This window comes from Patiria miniata, unplaced genomic scaffold (genome assembly GCF_015706575.1).
Source record: "Patiria miniata isolate m_02_andy unplaced genomic scaffold, ASM1570657v1 HiC_scaffold_29, whole genome shotgun sequence".
Lineage (NCBI taxonomy): Eukaryota > Metazoa > Echinodermata > Asteroidea > Valvatida > Asterinidae > Patiria > Patiria miniata.
The window spans coordinates 5,904,326-5,921,179 of record NW_024037068.1 but is presented as its reverse complement, the minus strand read 5'-3'; the positions used below and the strand labels follow the sequence as shown (position 1 = coordinate 5,921,179).

Genomic DNA, 16,854 nt, shown 5'->3' with positions numbered 1-16,854 from the left:
ACGCAGTTAGCCCACTAGATACTGTCGACAGCTATTTGTCGTAGACCGCAACACTACTAATATTGTAGACTAAACGATGCTTATTTGTGACAATTTCACAACAGGTTTCTCGCGTAGAGAGGGGCACACTCAAGTCGCATTGTTCGTTGTATACATTGTGTACGCAGCAGCATCAAACGATACAAGCCTTGATAGATAATAATCTTCATTGTAAATCGGCAAAGTGGGATTCAGTGTTATCTGTTTTCAACCGAGCGCGGTCAACGTCTTTGTTGGAAAACTATTTTCATCGCTCGCAACAATTGGTACGTGTTGCCATATCTCTAGACCTCGTCTGTTGTATGTTCAGCCTCCGGACAAACGCTTGCCTTTCGCAATCTTATAAATTCACAGTATCTACAAAATGTGTGATACTATTGCCTACTGGAACCTACTAGCTCCAGTTTGCATCCCTTATCTCATAAGCATTCTCGACCCGCAACGCACGCTCGCTCGCTCTTAGTACCTTCCCAGAATTCCAAATATTTCCTGTTTGCTCATTTAAAAAAGGAGTCATATGTTGTCGTGCATTATTTTAATTCTGCCATGCTCGTTGGGGCCGGCAAGGTCTGAGAGCCAGCAACAAGTTGACAGTTTTGTTCCAAACCACGGGAGGCAGAGTACGTGCTGACAACGCGCTAGGAAATTATCACGGACGTCACGACTCGGACTCTGGGGGAGTTCAGTCGCATCATTCCAGCCTGCCCGTGCTGATCACATATGACAGTTTTTGCACATAACCCGAGCACTATCTTTATATTTAGGCCCGTGTGTCCAACTCCCTCGGCTATTTGGAGTGTCAACCGCCACGTATCTTTATCCGTGTCCCACCTTGGGTTACATACAAACGTATGATTGAAATTCACTGACCATCTTGACCAAGATGTTTCTCGGAACTTTTTATCTCGACAATCATTCCTGTTCCTTCTATTTTTGGAGCAATCATTTCTCAAGGCAATGTTTTCTTGTATTTTTAACCGTGAACGATTGAGGACTAACTTGACGTCACCGGCTAACTTGCGCATGCAAACGAGTATTAGGTTCAGAAGCAAACTATCTATCTTGCATATGACTCGAAACTCTAATCGAATCCAAATTGTTTTCTATGGACACGAGTTGAAAGCTTCGCTAAACATTTCTGTCAAGTTACGTCCGATTGGCTCACTCAAAGTCACTTCAGATTACTATTCTAAATCGTTCTCATCTTTTCTGGGAGAGTCAAGTCCGGAATGGATTGTGGAACGAATGTTCACGATTATCGTGATGATGTGCAAAATAAAACAAAAAAAAGGGCAGCCGGTTTCATTTGCGTATTTCAAGGAAGCAATATGCCCCGGGTATGTACACAACAGAAGTACATTGCATTTCAAGACCGTTCATTACACTCTTTCTTGCTTTGTTTGCCGCGCTGTCGATCTTTTCCCCCCTGTTTTGTGGTTGCTTTATCCAGTCACGACAACCCCTCGGGCGGGCAATTTTGAAAAGGCTCAACAGTTTGCAAACAAGAAATCCCCAATCAAGTATCAAAGGGGGCTTTGCGCGGGAAGCCGCCCCTAATGATGCAGCAAAATTGAGGGATGAAATTATTCATATAACCGAGGCCGTTCAATCAGGAATTGGAACTAATAAAACTGCTGGACCATCTGGTATCGGGGAAGGGCTTAAGGTCTTTCGGGTGGAGAAGATCACGGGATTGCGGACCGATGGTCCCATCATACGTGGGCTTAATTCATGCTTGCTTATTTATCCTTGCATTTAAGTAGGTCTACGTTTGTGGCATAGTCAACTAGGAGGTCATGTTAAACTCGCCTTGTAACAACCTGTGATCTGGAGGCTGGGACAGAATTCGGGTCGGGGGGGTGTACAGATTAGGCATTCGTATCGTTTCAAAAGTCTTGACTTCTTAACATGGAGGTATTGTCACCAATAGCAGGGCGTGGACATCCGGGAAGTTTTTACATTGGCTTATCTAGCTTCTAGACGTAGTTACTTAACCATTAAAAAGGGCCGAGGGCGGAATCGCCCGCCCCCTCAACTTTCTCCTCGATGCCCTGGCAAAAATAAAATTTTCGACCGGAGCTCTGCTGACTTTCTAGCCTCGTGTCTTGCGCATGTTCTGATACCAAAAACATAAAATTCCGACCATGGACCATGGGTTACCGCGTAGTGGTTTTTTTTTTTCCGGCCATGCGCGCCGTGAAAACTGAATCTCCCCATTATGTAGTGCATAGACAAAGCAGAATTATCATTGGTGCCAATGAATAATTAACTAGCCGATGATTCCAAAAACCTACAGTCATGCCATTTCTTGAGTATGTTTATAGTTATCCTACGCATGCACCAAAATCTATAAGTTTTTGTTACTCAATGACCGAGATCTGAGGAGGGTAGGGGGGAGGAATCCCCCCCCCCCGGCCAACTTTAGGGTTAAAACTCAACTGTTCCTGAGTCGGGAGTGCTGATTGGTAATTGGTAGCACATATCAACCCATGAAAACGCACATGCTAATGAAAAGATGTTCTCATTGGCTCAGCCGATTGTGACGTAGTGCCTCTCGCGCCTATAGGTCGATACATTAGGCCAAAAAACAAATTAGTCGGTCTCTGGTCAGCGCGCGCGTCGATTTTAATCATGCGCGTCAATTTTTTTTCCAACATGTTCCGCGGTAGCTCCAACAGCGCCTTCTATTTCCGCACCTCCTCTTTTTTTTTTTACCAAAGAGCACCAAGGAATGGGAAATTGCACCAAGGCAAATGATCGAGAGCACCAAGGCAAATTATGGAGGACACCAATGTACATGAGGACACCAAAAAAGCTAAATAGTACCCCACCTTGTCTGTACAATCCAAGCTTGAAAAAAAAAAAAAAAAAGCCGCGTCGCCGCGTCAATTCCGGAACTTTGGTCTGACCAGAGACCAAATATTTATTTTTTTGGGCCTTAACGTCCGCCCCAAGATGCTTGGACCGTTCACAGTGGTGATTAATGTCCAACACGCGTGCGCAAAGATCCGACACGCGTTATTTCGCAATTTGTTCCATTTCTGCTGCATAGTACGACGACTCCTCCGTTATTTGATTGCTTTTAACTGTGCTTTGATAGATTCACTTGACCAACGATACACAGTTTCAAAAAGCAGAAAATGAACATGCTTTGTATTTTGTACAGGACGCGTGATCGTTTGGTTATGACACTCGTTATGTACATGTAAAACATCGGTTTGTGGTCCAAGACATTAAAAGCGCCTTTATGTAATATCGGTTGTACGGTATAGGTTTCCAGAAAGTAACTGCATATTACGGAATCATTTACAGAAGTGGGATCCAGACTTGTATGGACTTTATTTCACATTACTCTAAGTAGAACGTACAAATGCCACGATAGGCCCAACCTACTATTAACTATATACTAGAACTTGGCGTAGTTTAGTTTTATATTCAGCTGTTCCCGCCATGATGAAGTCACGGTTTTTCCATGAATGATTACGAGTTTAAATACGAAAAGAGATTTAATGCAGTTTTCCTCTTATGTTTGCAACAATTTAAATTATATCATGCATTCGTTGGAATAATTACACATTACGGTCAAGAAGGTGCGTACTTGCACAGTTCGCTACAATTGAACATGACACAAATTTCGTGAGCTCTGATTGGTCAGTTGCTGCGTAATGAGATTCGCTGTATAAACATGTCCCAGAAGCTAATCACGTTTAGCTTTGTGGCGTTTACATGGATACGCGTTTAGCATTTTAACACTTTCCTAAACGCGTTCAAAAGAAATGTGTATACATTGTGTCGAAAAGCTAAGCACTTTAGTTTCGTGATTTTAAAAAATATAAGCGTGTAGCATTTAAACACATTCCTAAATGCATTTGATTGTAATTAAAACCTAACTATCGTTTTTACAGTGTATTCTCAGTTGTTTCATGCCAAGGAAACGCCAGACTGATGGGACATTATTGGCTCGTGACAGACTTGACTTCCGCACACTGCCGTCCACGAAGCAAAATAGCTATTAAGTACAGAAGATCGCTATTGCTGTTTGCCTATCACCGGCAAGGTTTCTTTTTTTTTCATTCCAAAGACATTGTTCTTTGCTCTCTAGCGAAAACAAATCGATCATACCCACTCAGTTCCTCTGATTGAGATGCATCAACTCATCAACTATCCCTCCTCCTTCCCCCATAAATAAAGCGAGCAGGTCAAAGCAGTCAGTGCTTCAATCATTGCCAAAATGCAAGGCTTGCTAATGACAAAAAAACAAATGCCAATCTTAATTTATCACACCGTTCCTCGTTGCTCCCCTCTTTGCAATTTTTAAGAATAAAACACACTGTGATGGATAGACACCCTTCATTTTCTTAATTGAAAATACAAAATATCGTTCACATTTATCATGGTTATTAGGCAAAGGAAACATTGTGCTAAATTAGATCTGTCTTATAAATCGATGGACCGAATGTCTCGAAGGCAATAACCCGAGGAATTAATCAAGTTTTTTTTTTCGTGCCATAGCAAAAATATATGTAATTATTACCTATAGTACACAAGCAACAAGTGGTCATCGGTTTTTGGTTTTCTTCAGGTTTTCTTTGTTTGTTGATTACGTAGTGTCTTAAAAAAAAAACAATACAGCAAACAAACAAAACACGTGTGCTTGACTACTTATAAGATGGAATTTGCGTCGGTGTGATCTAAATCAATGTTAGGTATAAACACTGTATACTAAATGAGTTACCTCCCAAGTGAAAGTTGGGTGGATAAAAGTTGGGTGGGAAAAAGTTGGATTCGAATCAGCCAACCGTTTTGTGATCGAGTGGTAAGACGTCTGCACTAGAAAACAGGAGGTCGTGGGTACGAGTCCCACCCGAGTGATTTGTTTACTATCACTCGGGAGGTAGCACACTGAGTATACAGTGTTTGTACGTCGGTGAAAAACCTAACATTGATTTACATGTGGTTAAATGTTCTATCAGGATCCGCCTTTTAAAATCAGCTGCACTGTATATCTTCGAACCACCAATTACTTGCCACCGACGCGCTCCTTAACTTGAGTATTCAAAAATTTGATTGTAAACACCCATACCGCTGACACAGAGTGTGTTCCTTTTGTTTGTTAGTTCGGTAGTAGTTTAATTGATTGGTTTTATTGTCGCGGTAGATTGACACCAACGATTCACAAAGTTTTGGCAACGATTTGGCGAAGTTTCTTCCGTCCGGTTGTGTACTTCAGTGAAGTGCGTACTCAGTCATTATACAGGGTGGATAAAAAAAAAACGAAACCGAGATAGTATTGCTAATTGGAACAGAAGTAGGGCACAGGTGAATCAAAGGGAGATATTCTTTGTTAGGGTCGAATCGCACCTTTAAAATAACACCCTGATCATGTCCTTACATTCACGGTTGACTGAGCAGGACCAATTTCAAGAAAGGGTCTATTTAGAGAATAGCGCCACTTTTCAATTCTGGTTTTTGTGTTGTCATTTGCCACAGAGTGAAAGGCTATGGTTGCCAACCAAGGCAGGTTGGGGGAAAAAAAGAGAGTTCACAATGAAAAGTGGCGCAATTCTCTAAATAGACCCTTTCATAAAATCTCGGTTTCGGTTTTTTTTTTTTTATCCAGAGTGAGTATAGTCCTGATCCTGCGTGTCTAGTCATGAGTGATTTTGAGAACAGCCGATGGATTTTCATCACCCCGACGCAAATTTCATCTTAAGAATTGTATGAAGTTTATTCTTTACGCTATAGGTTGTGTGTAAAAAAAAAAACTCATGCCATGCACAATATGATCTTCGAAGGATTTTCAAAATCAAACTGCATTTACTTTTATAATCCACAGAAAGGATGAAATCCCGTTTCAGTAACAACTTCGTTATATCCGATTCCATCCAATCTTTATTGATGGTTTGAAAGGAATCCTCTCTGGTGATCATGGTTAAGTTTACCTACTGTGCGATACAGTTGACCTATTTCGTTTCTAAGAATGGGACGGACATATCACCTTATCCATTGCGGTGCGATAAAACTGCATGGATCACACCGATATATCAGTATGTCAAATGATACTTATTGAAATCCCACCAAATATGTCTTCTTAAGTACAATATGTTTCTCTTCTTTCAAAATTTCGTTTCGTCGGGAGGAAACCAAATCGAAACTTGTTCATTGCGATGTATTGAGCTCACCTGTATCTGCGTATGGGGAATTGTGTACAGGTGACAGGATAAAAAAAACAAAATCTGAAAAGTAAGGGACACGATTTGCAAACATTCAAAATATGTCAAAATACAGAGTGTCTCACAAAGAGCCCCAAGAGCGTACTCCTTTTAAAAGTTTTAAAACAAATACACCGCAAATATCACTACATATTTAGAGAGTATAGTCAGTTAGCGTTTTGACAACGAAAAGAATCCTTCCAATCGGGTATATATTTATTGAGTTATGGAAAATTTAAAATAAGTGCCGATTTTTCAATCTCTCCACGGTCTCAATTGTCATTTGTTAGGAATGTAATGGATTTAGGGTGAGGGTAGCTTTGCTTTTCTTTAATGTTTTAATCTGCAGTCCATCCCCTTTACGGACAATTATTATCGTACTACTCTCTAAATTCCAAAGAGTGAAACTAGGACTAGACGTTTTAGAGTGAAAATCGCTTTCATTTTAAATTGAAAAAGTCTGAAAAAGAACCACTTCAGTCGAAGGTCGAGTGAAAACTCGAGCTTTACGATTAAAGGAATTTCACTCTAAATCGTCTAGTCCCTAGTTCCGACAGTGGGAGTGAATCTTCACTCGATCGAATGGAGTGAATGTTCACTCTTTGGAATTAAGAGAGTAGTTTCACGTGCATTGAGAAGAACGCAATTCACTGTCAATTTTGATACATCACGTAGTTGTACACCAAGCACATATGTACTGATAAATACGTGTTTGGGAGAATAAGTGTTTAAAAAGGTAGACTATTAACTGATTTCCATTGTGCAAGATTAAGTTAAAAATTACTCTTTTGGGTCTTGTGACTCACTTTATTTCGACGAGTAAACATATAACAGCAAACTATTTTTGTATGTGATTTCGTAATTCCTGCTGTATTTTGACATGTTCTATCTTCACCATTTACGTACGCACAGCGATGTGTAACAGCAGCTCAACCGGGAATACTACCGAGAAACTAACACCTGAATTTATCGGGTTTTAGCGGCCGCCCCCCGAAGGTTAGTCTCATCATGTTCGACACTTGCTAGAATTACCATAGAGGTGACCAATTTGGCACGTAAATGGAGCGTGTTCTGCAAACCCGAGCCCCGTGTGCATATATAAGCTGGTGAAACGAGGGATTGGAAAACCTCACTTAAAGGAGCTCTGTGACATGTTTATTTTTTTTAATTTTGTTGGCAATCTGTACACGTTCTGAAAAGTTCATTTGAACCACGTTCGCAATGGGTTTAGTTTTGCATTTGCATTAGTTGTTTACACTCCATTGTGTTTATTCTTCCGCGCGTTGGATTACTTGGATTAATTTTGGCCAGCGGAGATTCATTCGTTACGTAAACGTTACTGAACCACACTCTCTCGCAATATTATGAGGGCGCCCTGAGATTGATTTTTAACCTACCACCGGATGTGGATGTGGAAAAACGCTAACGAACATAGGAGCTTCGCACGTTCTATCGACTGGTCTTTCACATTAATATTGATATAATATCGCAGACATACCTTAGAATCGCACGTGCAGTGGGGGAGACCTCAATTTGGCGCACATGTCAATTACAGGAGTAAAATGGAGTACCAAAGAGTGTCGTCATTTAGAACCAGAGGGTGTAGTGTAAACGAATGGAGTACGCGCGCGTGTTGGTTCGCGGGCTGAATCAAACGCTAATGTCTTTCACACACATTTTCTGCGCGTGACATATTCATTTCGGTACTCCATTGGTGACCCACGAGGAAAAAATGTGATCAAAACGTTTGTTTTACGTTGCAGTTGCAGTCCGCACGGGACAATTCGGTGATGTGAAACTACCGAGGTAATTCTTCCGCAACTCAGTTGACTAATGTAAACTTAACGCTACGGAGCGTAACACTTACAATCGACGATCGACTCTTGACAAGTTAGGAGGTTTACAGGCTGTCAACAGTTAAGTTGTCAACAGTCTCCGTTTATTTACCAAGCAAGTCTTAAGTTGGCGAACGCATTTACGGTTCTTTAACAGTATGCCTCTTAATGCCCGATGGATCGGTGTTCAAATGTCCACTTCGTCCTTTTCATTTCTTATTGTTTTTGTTTTTGTTCTTTTGCCTTCTGTGTTTTTGTGTGTCCTATTGATGTTGTTAAACCCGCGAGGAGGAGATGAGACAACATGTTTTTGTTTTATTTTATTTCTTTCTGGTAATGAAACCAAGGATTACTCAAAAGTGCGCCAGGCACTGTAGCTCGCAAGCCTGAAGAAACCTGTAGAGAGGAGACGATAAGAAGAAATTACAGTTTTAGAGGTGGGAGGAAGACCCCAGAGGAATATTCTGAGGAAAACGCACGGAATCAGGCAGGGACTGAAAACCCAATCCACATATTGGCCAGGGTGGGATTCGAACCCGGGTCACAGCGGTGAAAGGCGAGAAAAGTACCGCTACGCCAACCTGACTCCCCAGTCGTATGATCCTAGAAACTATATCAAGCGACTGTCGAGACGGGTTGAATCGTGAGTTGGTTTGTAAATTCACTCGCATGTACCATTCAAGAACACTAACATTAAATAATATGGACATGACGACATCATTTCCTCTTTTCACATCGTGTGGATACAAATGCATGTCTGCTGTCGTAATTTTTTTTTTTTTACACCAGACACTAGTTTACCAAGCATGTTATGCAAATGTATGCAAGTGTGCCTCACAAATAGAAATGTTGGCAAACTTGACGCAGCGTGTACTTTGCATGACGCACAACTTGGTTGAATACAAGCGCATGTGGTGTTTTGGACGCCCTGGCCTACACCGCGTTATGGGGAAGTTGTTCATTGTAGCAAATTCTAGGACCGAGTTATGGGGACTTTCTGCTGTCCCCACACCATTTTCGGTCCCACAAATACCTTGTACAGACGAGTGTATGTTCCCACAACTACGAAACAAGACTGTGTCTGTTCTCGATGTGAATTTGAACATCGAAAATTTCCATACAACAGTAATTAATCAGTGAAATAATCATCTCCTTTTTATAATGTCCCACAATACAATTGTTTGCAATTACAAAGCAACATTCGACAGCACATTTTATATAGCGCCGACCCAACCCATGACCCGACCACATCGCAAAACTGAAGTTCTTACACACGATATATAGATGTTCCGTTACATGTAGCATCGCTATTTGGTGGCTCTGATTAATCAGATGACGAGAATGTATTCAGGTGTTGTGTAAAACAAATAATGGATATTTCACATTCGTGCAGTGGAAAGAAGAATTCCATTCGGTGACAGATGGAATGACCCATAGCCATTGCCTCGTAGAATGGAGCATTCCATCTGTCACCTCATACACATTATTTTGACCATTGCATTCACAAACACTGAATACTGCATGTTTATAATTGGGCATGGAAATGCAAAACTTCGTTAGTCTCTTGTTTGTTTTAGCATGATTCTCTTCCTGTCTTGTTTAAATGCTGGAGCTGGTGTCATTTTCGGAGCCTGTTGTTGTTTACCGGCAAGTGATCGTTCATGTGGCGGTTAGTCAGATTTCTCCTTTAAGCAAGGTTAATATTTCTGGTGCTACTATACGCCTGCTCTTCGAAGTTGTCTCCACTCCACTATGCTCCATTGGGACGAAATAGACTCCGCGTCCTTGTATCCCGCTGTGTCGGGTTATACAAAAAAAATACACCCCCAAGCTAAAATTGAGTCGAAAGAAAGTTGTTTGTGGCCATGCTGCTTAATTTATACCCACTTGGGATCAAAACAACACGTGTATATAGAAGAAGGCGAGCGGTTCTAAAACATCGCAATTTGCAGTGAAGTGACAAATGACCAGCCCCCGTGTGTGCGAGAACGACACGGGCAATAACTCTACGGTAATTGATTACTGATGCACGAACTGCGGTTCGTGTCGTGTAGGGCTACCGACCTTCTTTTTGGTTTGCTGAATGGGATACCATTTCAAATTATTCGTGTAATGCTGTTTTCTCATTTTATACAGGAGGAAAACATGGTTCGGGGGCCGCGAGTGATACTTCCTTGCAACGGACGTTTAAGCTCGCATTCAAACTGAGCGTCGATCACGTTGCGAACGTTCCAGATGAATGTTCGCATTCTACAGGGTGCTGCAAAAAGAAAGAAACCCACTTTTGACAGTAACAACTTGTTGTGCATATTTCAAAAATTCAATTAAACGGTATTAAAATATTGATCTTTAAACATAAGTGGCGAAAAAAAATTGTAAATGCATTTGACTCTGAATGTTTGATCTCCGAAGCTTGATTTGAAGACACTACACTAAACATACACGTAGACAGCAGTGATTTTTGTGACTTGTATTTAAATTAGCATAATAACACTATTCCTGGGTGTTTTTTAAAGATTTTTACCATGTTTGGCTAAAGAACTATACCCTACTATAATATATTAAAAAACAGTTCAAGTAAGTTGAGTAAGTAGGTTAAAAATCCTGTCAAAAAATGTGTTTTCTTCTTTTTGCACCACCATGTAGAAATGCAGAAATACATTGTACGATTCTGATGTGATTTTGGGACAAGAAAAACAAAGAAAAACAGACAAAAGCGATCAAGAGACAAAGCGAGAACTTTTTAATCTTAATCGCGACGTAAGTCAGTGAAGACGCATTGAGCTTTGATCCGCTATCGGAATCAATCCAAACAATAGAAATCACATTAGAATGTAATGTCTTGGCAATAATTAGAAAGGCGCCACGAGAGCAGGACATAATGTTTAGACCAACATGTAAAATGTACATTCATCGATAAAGCAATTCTACGGTCCGAGGGTGCTATCGACCAAGGAGTGCCTGGCGGTTGTTTAGCCACCAGAAAACAAGATCGCCACCAAACAAAAATCTAATCGAAATGTTGTTTCATTCAGTGAAGGGCGTTTCTCGAGCTTTCAAGATAATATCTCATTTCCACCAAAAACAAATAGCCTACTTCGTTAAGGATGCTTTCTCTACGGCCACAATTTACCTCCTTTTTATAAACCCCTTATCAGGGTAATATATTTCCTCGGGGTTTCATCTCCGTGTTTTCCGCCAGATGAGACAGTGGAAGGAAATTTTGATACCGGGTAAAATAAGACGTGCCTGGGGGGCTTGGCAATTTATATATCATCGCCAAACACACATATTACACAGGGGGTCGGATGATAATATTTTGGAAGGCGGGGGAATAGACTGAGGGCATCTAGGTAATGTTACGAAAGTCCAGAAGTGAAGTGGTGTAAGGATACTGGGCTGGCGTATAAGAGAGAGAAGGGTAAAATGCTGACTTTCCTTTGAAATATCTTTGATTTCGCAGCGTACGGCACAGTTTGGTCTGAGGGCAGAGTCGGGTGGCAGCACCGTCCCCTCAGAATATTTTAGGCTGAGTAAGGCTGTGATCCGTTGCCGACTACAAATGAAACAAACACACAAGTGCAGGAGCACAATAAGCTCTGGCCGCGTAAGACTCAAGCGAGGCTGACGTTGCAAGAAGTCTTGCATGAAAGTCTGGTATGAAAGCTTGAAATCGATCAAAATGATCCCTGCCAGAGCTCAACGATGAGACGCCAAGAAAGCGACGCCGATGGCACATAATATGGAACACCATACTTTTGGGGGTTTTTTCAGGATAGACAAACAAACAGACAGACAGACATACCAACAGTGTCAACTGATCGCAATCTATCCGCAAGTTTTCTATTACAAGTCTAATTCACATAAGTCGGTTCGGAGGCTACAATGTTGTCTTTTATTATCTACGGGGTTATCGTTCAGCCCGCCGCACACGAGAGCTGAGCAAAATGTCATTGGAGGCCGTTTGCTCATCACGTAGCTCACAAATAGGATAAGGACTTTGAACAAACGGACTTTTAAGGTAGCGCATTTAGAGTGTAGCGCATTTAGGCCCTAAGCTGACAGTTATCTTGATCCAAGTCTTTATCGTGAAAGACAGCTGAAAAGTACAAGATCTAATTGAACGAGTGGTCACAAGAATTTTGTAAATGAAAGAAAGAAAAATGTTTAATGCTCAAGTTCACATTTTTTTTGTTGAACTGACACGTACCAGAAGGCTGCCGTATTGTATAAAAGTAAGTACTGGGTAGGAAAAATCTGCAATAATTTGCTAATTTTTATGTCACTGCAAAATCCACTATCGCCAATGTATAGAGCGTGCGGAAACATTGCAACATTCAGAAAACAAACAATTCAAATTGTTTAAGTTTTTTTTTTCTTAAATGAAATTACCAATTACTTTAATTTCAAGCCCGACTATTTCGCAATCCACTTCTTTTTACCCCACTTTATCGGGGTCCCTACATCCAGAATACAATCAATTAAGTGAAACGGTGTAAGTTTTTCTTGAACCACTCTCACCTGGACGTGCTGAATCTGGGTTAAGCATTGAATAGATTTTGAATAGGCATTGAAGTGGTCGACAATCACTTCATTGATTGTATTTATGGATGTAGGGACCCAGATGGAATGGGGTAAAAAGGAGTGGATTGAGAAAGAGTCAGGTTTTAATGTAATATTATATGTTCATTGAAAACAATAAAACAAAAAGAATGTTGCGCTTTTTGGGCACACACTGTACGACCAGACAGTGGTAAAACAACAATAAGAGGATTAGGAAGATGTGAAGCAACATAAGTTTGTAAAATTACTATTTCAGCGAGAAAAGACAAATAAATGTGCACTCATTCCACAAGAAAAGGAACTTTATAGTGATGACTGTAAGGTGCTAAATTCATTAACGTTTACAGGAAGTCTGTTATGCTAGACCCCATAGGTGTCAATGTAACACTCAAGTTGTTTGCATCAAAGCAATAAAAGACGGAAGGTGATTCCATTCCAGAAAGCATAATAATTTACTTACTATTGCGCAGGGAATGTCCGAACTCCCACACATAACAATTAAGGGGACGTGTTTCCTCTTCATCTTTCGAGACAACTGGGGCATTTTACATTTGGACTCAATGCTAAAACCACTACATGCACGAGTGTTTTATTTGTGTCAATCCGTTCACATTCCATGAATTAGAAAAATTACGCGGAAGATTTTGGAACATCTTAGCCAACCAATACATATTTATTCTAACTTTCACTGGGGGGGGGGGGGGGGTAAGACATATACAGTGTTTATACGTCGGTGATGGGCAAAATCTAATATTGATTCACAGCACCCCGACGCAAATTCCGTCTTGTGAATATTTTCAATGCGGTACCCGCTGCTACATCAGATTCGAACCAGCCAACCGATCCCGATAGCTCGGTGTATGGTCTAGTGGTAAGACATCTGCACTAGAAAGCAGGAGGTCGTGGGTTGGAGTCCCACCCGAGTGATGTTTCCAACTTTCACTCGGGGGGTAACACACTGAGTATACAGTGTTTATACGTCGGTGAAGTGCAAAACTGATATTGATTTACATTACCCGACGCAAATTCCAACTTATGAATATCAGCCACCAAAGCAAAAGAAAAAAACCAGCTAACAAAAAAGTGGGTAAAGAGGAGGCAAAAAAGAGAATGCTGCACTTCCTACGAAGATCCTTGACTCGATTGCATTCCGTTTTAGACGTAAATGGACGAATAACTCACTGCAAGGGTGACACTTGCTCGCCATTAGTCACTGAGGATTGCGCCTGACGGGATTATTGGCCCGATTAAAGTCCCTTGACATCGAATAGAATGATCCTTGAAGTGATGCTTCCTAACTCTAATGTCATGAATGGGAGTCGAGAAGCGCGTGCCTCTTTAGAAATCAAGGCCTTGTAAAAATTGACCATTGTTGGCATAAAGCCACCACGCGTTGTGCTCTCGATAGGTGTTTGGAATTGAATATTGTTGGCCATTACCCTAATTTTCCCCCAAAAAAGTTCCCATGCATCTCAAAGTAAGCTTCGCTTCAGCACGGTCGGAGGACTCTCGAGCCCGTTTTACCTTGAGCCTTGCCCTCAATGCATATTGGACGTAGTGTTCGTGCTAAAGAAATTAAGAGAAGAGCAGGGGTCTTTTATATCAGCCAAAATACTTGAAGGCGATTCAGAAGAGCTGGAAATGCAATTACCGATTTAGTGAGAGCATCCTGGCCCAAAAGTGAAGATAAAGGACTGGTCCGTAAAACCCTGTGAAATTATTCCGTCAGAAATGGTTTCGATCGAAAGGAAACTATCATTGAAGGCGCTTTTATTACGAGCGTTAGCAACGAAATCTACTCAGGTAAGCAAAAGAAAACTGTGTACATTCTAAAAACTCCCGGTTCAGAATTGACCCAGAACCTGAGTCTTTATCTGTACAATCCTTTGCCGGGTCAAAAATTACCCTTTTCTGGTCAAAATAGAACTTTTTTGGGTCAAAAATGGCATTTTTCTTGAATCATTTTGACCCAGAAAAGCGTCATTTGTTGACCCTAAAAAGGACTGTGCAGATATAGACTCATATCAGGGTCAATTCTGACCCAGGAGTTTTCGAGCGTATGTATATTTTTTGTGTTTTCTCAAATATTAAAGTAGTCATACTGAACTCATGCACCAACAAGTTATTTGTGACGCACTCAACTTAAGATTTTTTTTCCAAGCAGTTTTGTTACTTCGTGTGAAAAAAATGCACGGAGAACAAAATGATCCTCTGCACATTTAACAAAATTGTTCTCCGATCCAACAATTGCTACGTTAAACGTCTAATTTCCCTAACCGTATATTCTCGAAATAGCGACAGACCTTAGTTAAGTTCCCGTATTCGTCCAAGGACTACCAATTCTCCTTTTCTAAAACTTGTTAAGTTCAACATGCATTCTTCTTAACTGTACTGTCTCTAAAACAACACAGTTAAAAAATTGTTTTCTCTGGTTTTTTTTTTTTTTTTAGAATGGACTGGAAACTTAGACTCTACGGGATAAATATCTGAAATTATTTCCACACACTGGTGATGACATACAAAACCATAAGATATATCTCGATTATTCTAATAAGTAATCAAAGCGATGCGGCTATCGGGAATTCACCCATCAAACGTGACGGAAAAAAAGGGGAAACGAAACGATTTTTCTTATCTCCAATTAGCCATTGCTTACTTAATTAAAGTACTGCAAGCCCCTTGTAAGATAACTACGGCGTTTAACGCACAGCATGCTACTGACCGTACGACGTTAATCTAACTTTCCAGAAGTCGCAGTGACATTTATAAAAGAATCTTACTGTGAAAAAAAAATAATTGTGCGAGTTTCATTTTGGAGCCCGGCCCGATATTTGCAGTTCTGCTTCGGCAAAGATATAGATATATTAAACGCAAATATCTATTGTTCAGTAAAAGATATTCAACAGAATGAAACAAAGAAAACAGAAGAGTATTTGGTCTCTACCTTTCAAGAAGTTACTGGTTGCAAATCCTGCTATTCACCTACAGTCAGATCACACTACGTATGCGCAGCTTGTCGTTGTCGGCACGGCAGATTGTGGTAAAATGCTTCGGTGTGTGCTGCAATTAAGGTTTTTATAGGAGCGTGACTGCAGATGGGTTTTGGATTCCCGCGATCGCTCCGGACGACGCAAATGGTCTGTTCACGGCTGGCGCTGAATACTTGTATTTCCTCACGAGATTGTCGAGGGTAATCCGAGCCAAAATTGCGAGGAAGCTCAGTGGGTTACGAACAAAAAAGAAAAATCGCAACGCCTCCCGCTGAGCTCGGAAGCCATGAATATCAATCAGATCTCTCAATCAGCATTCGTGCACGTCATATGAATGACGACTTTTGTTGTTGGATTAAATGCGGGAGCGGAACCCCGTCGGTCCGCCCTCATCCCGCAAGATGAATTAATCTAATGACCTTGCTGGAACAAAGGAGAAACAAAACCTGAGGGTAATTTTTCTGGTTGATCCAGCGGAATCATCTCTTGAGATTGAACATCTGTCCTGCGGGCAATTTATTTTAGCCTTTCTTTTTTTCTCTCATTACATTGGATGTCATTTTTTTTTTTTTTTTTACGTTGGCTTAGGAATCTGCTTTGAGCTCCTATAAATAATACTTCTCACTTTGACGCCCACGACTGAACCCCTTCGGATTAAGTACATTTTCTGCTGAATTGATTGCTTGTTTTAACAATGGAATCAAAGTATACTGTATTTCATTAATGAATGACAGTTGAATCAATGACGTCAACTTGATTTATGAAAGTGAAATTTCAGTCGCAAGCAGCTGAAAAAGTAAACCGGCTGTTTGTGGAGATGTTTTGGATAGGCGCCTTTCTTAATAATGACTCAAATTTTAACCTATGCCTTTTACTATACTAATTGCTCACCCCCTAAACTTTGTTCAATGTTGCAACTGCAAAAAGCGTTTATCGGGCACGATTTTTGACATTCAGGAAAAACATAGGGGAAAGGGTCCTGTTGGCTCCCAAATGTGTAATGTGCACTGTGCAGAACATGGGCGTCGCGAGGGGGGGGGGGGAGCAAGGGGGCACTTGCCCCCCTGGAAAACGGGGGAAAAAAGGAAAAAGAAAAAAGAAGGGAAAAAGAGGTGCAAAGCCATATTGCTGTTAATTTGATGGGGGGGAGTGGGTTGGGAAAATGCTCCCCTGCTCACGCTGGGAAAAATGATAAATGAGAATAAAATGAAAAAC

At 40.9% G+C, this 16,854-nt stretch overlaps 1 long non-coding RNA gene across 1 annotated transcript in view; it reads right to left on the bottom strand.

Moving 5' to 3' along the window:
• Nucleotides 1-15,689, bottom strand: part of LOC119736168 — a 33,431-nt gene extending 17,742 nt beyond the window's left edge. The window contains exon 1 of the long non-coding RNA XR_005272285.1: nucleotides 15,594-15,689. This is a non-coding gene — a long non-coding RNA (uncharacterized LOC119736168). The remainder of the gene's footprint in view (nucleotides 1-15,593) is intronic.
• Between the last annotated feature and the right edge of the window lie 1,165 nt (nucleotides 15,690-16,854).